At 40.8% G+C, this 5,087-nt stretch overlaps 1 protein-coding gene across 5 annotated transcripts in view; it reads right to left on the bottom strand.

Annotated features, from left to right (window-relative positions):
• The window catches only part of C1D (C1D nuclear receptor corepressor), a 20,622-nt gene extending 18,193 nt beyond the window's left edge, over window positions 1-2,429 (bottom strand). Inside the window, exons 1-2 of one of the 5 annotated variants that reach the window (XM_011945281.1) lie at window positions 2,330-2,400; window positions 639-643 (exon numbers count right to left, since the gene is read on the bottom strand). The gene's annotated coding sequence lies outside the window, so the exon portion shown is untranslated. Of the gene's footprint in view, window positions 1-638; window positions 644-2,317 lie in introns of all 5 variants that reach the window. The other 4 variants (XM_011945277.1, XM_011945279.1, XM_011945282.1 and 1 more) reach the window with 4 other exon arrangements.
• Between the last annotated feature and the right edge of the window lie 2,658 nt (window positions 2,430-5,087).

Genomic DNA, 5,087 nt, shown 5'->3' with positions numbered 1-5,087 from the left:
GGGTGTTACAGGTCCAGGAAAGGAAACAAAAACAAACAAAAGAACAGACAATAAAGGAAAGTAAAACAAAATAAAAAATAAAGTAAAATAGAAAAAACCTAAGTCAGATCATGTCACTCCTCTGCTCTTACCTTTCCATTGGTTATTTACTCACTGGGCTATTCCTCAAGGTAAGATTCATGTCGAGGTACATTTTGAACTCCACATCACTAACATAATGTCTTGTCATGTATTAGGTATTTAGCAACTATTTGTTAACTAACTAAAACCAACTTAGGTAACCTAAGACCTAATTTTGGAAACTCTTAATATCAGATTACAGTTTGAGCTTACAGATACTAGAAAGTCACCACATGGATCCAAACAAACATATGATCATGTACGTTCTGGGGCTCTTCCCCAGATTATTTGGTGTATTCTCTACACCAAATAATTATACACAGTTATGAACTAAGCCCGAGAATAAATCCAACATGATTGTGTTTTGGAACTTGAGAGCCCCTTGCTGTTGCTGCACCAGGATTCTATCACTCGTAATGAATTACTGGAATGGCTTTTTTGCACTGCATTATCTCAGGAGAAAATAACAATGAAATGTACACACAAGTTCTCAATAAATATTACTGTCTTGGGCAAACAGTGACTCCATGTTAGTATTGTCTGTGACTCTCCTTCAGTCTCACAGTACAATTCCTGAGTACATACAGACTTCTTCCTTTTCTAAAAAAGATATTAACATCTAAAAATAAATTTATCCAGAAGTCTAATAATAGAGGAGTATATAAATTATGAGGATATTGCTCAAGATTGAGATGAATAACTACATTCGATTAAATTTACTTCTATTCAATGTTTAAATCAAAGCATTTCCAAAATTACATCGATCAAGCAGCAAAATTACCTTCCAAAACATATGGAAGTGGCTTATTACAATCACCTCATTTCTGAAATAACAGTATATGGGGTTGCTGCATAGATTAAATAAATAATATAGATAAAAGCCATCAGAACAGCGCCTGGCTCAGCACTCAATACATTAGATAGTATTTTACTAAAAGTGAAAGTTATCAAATACTCTAATCCATTGTGGACTATGTAGAGCCATGCTTGAAGGGTCAACTGGTTGGAAACAGTAGTTGAGATAATATATATGAAGAGCCATTTGAAAAGGTAAAAGCAGTTAAGAAAAAAATTGCATTACTTCTGAACTGTGATACATACAACACAGCTAACTGAAGGCAGCTGCAAAATCTTTTGACTGAGAATTTTGTTTTATTTTGAAAAATCATTATTCACACTTATCATTACCTTTCAAAAAAAAACAATGAGTTCTATCATTTCCACTAAACACAACCATTTCTCTGTACTTCAGTAGGGCTAATCTGTTATTTCTGAATCAAAAATACAGGGTTAAATAACTAAAAGTATAATTGGATTGTTTGTAACACAAAGGGTAAGTGCCTGAAGGGATGGATACCCCATTTTCCATGTGATTATTACACATTGCATGCCTGTATCAAAACATCTCGTGTACCCCATAAATACATACAGCTACTATGTAAGCACAAAAATTTTAAATTTAATTTTTTTAAAAATCACGGTTAAGTCTTGGTTCAGTCTACCATCAGGCAGTCCTAATGGGTTAATAAGTGGATAGCAGACATCTCATTGCGACAAATACGTCTGTATCAAGCCAAAACTGAATTGTATTCAGCAAACATGAAGACATTAAAGCTATTTTCAAACAAGTTTTAGTTACACTGAACTTTCCCGGGTCATCAAGAAAAACTGCTCTCTTGGATTACCCACTACAGATTTCAGCTAAAGGTCGAAATTAGCCCACTATCTCAGATGGGCTAATACTGCAGCGGCAAGCAGTCTGTGAATGTGAATGATAAACAGAGCTAACACTGTAAAGTTACTCCCCTAGACGTCCCACTTTAGCCTCTCTCCCTAAGCAAGATTTGAAGACAGCTGAAAATTGTGAAGTCATGTTTTTTTATTTTTGTTTTTAATTTCTTCGTCTTCCAAGATTTGAGAAGGGGGTAGTTAACAAACTAAGAAAAAGAGAAAGACCGGAGCAAGAGAGAGAAATGAGGGGCCGGGGGTAAGCCAAAGCCTGCAAGCAGCCCGAAAACAAGCGGAAGTGGGGGACCTGCAGCAATGCTGCCCCAACCAAGAGCTGTGAGAGACTGCATTCCTGGAATGCTATGCAGCCAAACTCCGATTCTCTCAGTCTGCCCAGAGGATTACAGGGGAATCCCAGGAGAGGAAAAGCGGAGTTAAACAAGAGCAGGAGACAAACTGAAAGTACAACTTTGAAAAATACCTCACGGCCTTCAACTACAGTCTCCCGGAGAGCGTTCGGGCAACGATGACGACAATCACGCGCCGGCTGTGCACGCGCCGGGAGAGGCGCTTTCTGATGATCTCACACTGCTCGCCACGCCCCCGCTCCTTCACTCTTCTCTAAAGGCAGATCTCAAATTGAGTAGTTCAGAGCCATGTTGTGGAAGAGGATTGCGGTGGCACTCTGGAACCTTTGTCTACATTTGTACGCGGCCAACACTCACCCCAAATACAGGTTGAGTGTATTTAACCAGGAAAGAAATCTTAGTTACTGAAACTTTGTTTGGGTTTTTACTTTCCCGGAAGCTTTTCCAGGGCCCTCACTGTTACTAGGCTTTTATTGTCTGCCTCAAGATCAGCCTTAGAGCAGCTTCCCAGATTATCCGTGGGGAAGAATGGGTTATTTTTCCAATCTGTCAGTAAAAGATAATTCTATAAAATACAGTAAAAATGAATTAGTAGAAAAATGGGGAAAATATGTGCAAAATACAAGCCCAAATTTTTTATTATTAGTTTCAATAAATGTAAAATTGCATTTCAATGTATGCAATCAGAAGAAACATAATATAAAATAAAGTCATTAACAGAAAATGCACATACTGTTCATTGAAAGTTTAGTATAAGCGCTTGAGCATTGTCTTAACATTTGTAACTTGTCATTCTACAGTCGTAATTTGATAAAAATTTATGCCTGAAAGAGTTGTCCGTATATTAAATGCATGTAAAAGCATTTTGAACAAGCACCCTGTATGTAATATTTAAAGTTTTGGAGGAGGTTACAAGATGGCCGAACAGGAACAGCTCCAGTCTGCAGCTCCCAGTGTGAGTGAAGCAGAAGACAGGTGATTTCTGCATTTCCAACTGAGGTACCGGGTTCATCTCACTGGGGCTTCTCAGACAGTGGGTGCAGCCCACAGAGCAGGGCGGGACATGACCTCACCTGCGAAGCACAAGGGGTTGGGGAATTCCGTTTCCTGGCAAAGGGAAGCAGTGATAGAGGGTACCTGGAAAATTGGTACACTCCCACCCTAATACTGCATTTTTCCAACAGTCTTAGCAAAAGGCACACCAGGAGATTATATCCTATGCCTGGATCGGAGAGTCCCACACCCACAGAGCCTCGCTCACTGCTAGCACAGCAGTCTGAGATCGAACTTCAAGGCAGCAGTGAGGCTCCGGGAGGGGCGTCCGCCATTACTGTGGCTTCAGTAGGTAAACAAAGTGGCTGGGAAGCTGGAACTGGGTGGAGCCCACCGCAGCTCAGGGAGGCCTGCCTGCCTCTGTAGACTCCACCTTTGGGGGTGAGGCATAACCGAAAAAAAGGCAGCAGAAACTTCTGCAGACTTAAACGTCCCTGTCTGACAGCTTTGAAGAGAGTACTGCTTCTCCCAGCACGGAGTTTGAGATCTGAGAACGGACAGACTGCCTCCTCAAGTGGCTCGCTGAACCTTGAGTAGCCTAACTGGAGACACCTCCCTGTAGGGGCCAACTGACAACTCATACAGCTGGGTGCCCCTCTGAGATGAAGCTTCTAGGGGAAGGATCAGGCAGCAACATTTGCCGTTCTGCCATATTTGCTGTTCTGCAGCCTCCGCTGGTGATTTCCAGGCAAACAGGGTCTGGAGTGGACCTCCAGCAAACTCCAACAGACCTGCAGCTGAGGGTCCTGACTGTTAGAAGGAAAACTAACAAACAAAAACGACCTCCACACCAAAACCCCATCTGTATGTCACCATCATCAAAGACCAAAGGTAGATAAAACCACAAAGATGGGGAGAAATCAGAGCAGAAAAACTGAAAATTCTAAAACTCAGAGTGCCTCTTCTCTTCCAAAGGAACACAGCCCTCGCCAGAAATGGAACAAAGCTGGATGGCAAATGACTTTGAAAAGTTGAGAGAAGAAGGCTTCAGATGACCAGTAATAACAAACTCCTCCGAGCTAAAGGAGGATGTTCAAACCCATCGCAAAGAGCTAAAAACCTTGAAAAAAGATTATATGAATGACTAACTAGAAAAAACAATGTAGAGAAGTCTTTAAATGACCTGATGGAACTGGAAACCATGGCACAAGAACGATGTGACACATGCACAAGCTTCAGTAGCCGATTTGATCAAATGGAAGAAATAGTATCAGTGATTGAAGATCAAATGAATGAAATGAAATGAGAAGTTTAGAGAAAAAAGAGTAAAAAGAAATGAACAAAGCCTCCAAGAAATATGGGACTATGTGAAACAACCAAATCTACATCTGATTTGTGTACCTGAAAGTGATGGGGAGAATGGAACCAAGTTGGAAAACACTCTTCAGGACATTATTCACAAGAACTTCCCCAACCTAGCAAAGCTGGCCAGCATGCAAATTCAGGAAATACAGAGAACACCACAAAGACACTCCTCGAGAAGAGCAACTCCAAGACACATCATTATCAGATTCACCAAAGTTGAAATGAAGGAAAAAATGTTAAGGGCAGCCAGAGAGAAAGGTTGGGTTACTCACAAAGGGAAGCCCATCAGACTAACAGCGGATCTCTCAGCAGAAACTCTACAAACCAGAAGAGAGTGGGGGCCAATATTCAACATTCTTAAAGAAAAGAATTTTCAACCCAGAATATCATATTCAGCCAAACTAAGCTTCATAAAGGAAGGAGAAATAAAATCCTTTACAGACAAACAAATGCTGAGAGATTTTGTCACCGCCAGGCCTGCCTTACAAGAGCTCCTGAAGGAAGCACTAAACA

The sequence above is a fragment of the Colobus angolensis genome, unplaced genomic scaffold, assembly GCF_000951035.1.
Source record: "Colobus angolensis palliatus isolate OR3802 unplaced genomic scaffold, Cang.pa_1.0 Scaffold24, whole genome shotgun sequence".
Lineage (NCBI taxonomy): Eukaryota > Metazoa > Chordata > Mammalia > Primates > Cercopithecidae > Colobus > Colobus angolensis.
The sequence above is the reverse complement of the archived record's forward strand: the minus strand, read 5'-3'. Positions and strand labels throughout refer to the sequence as shown.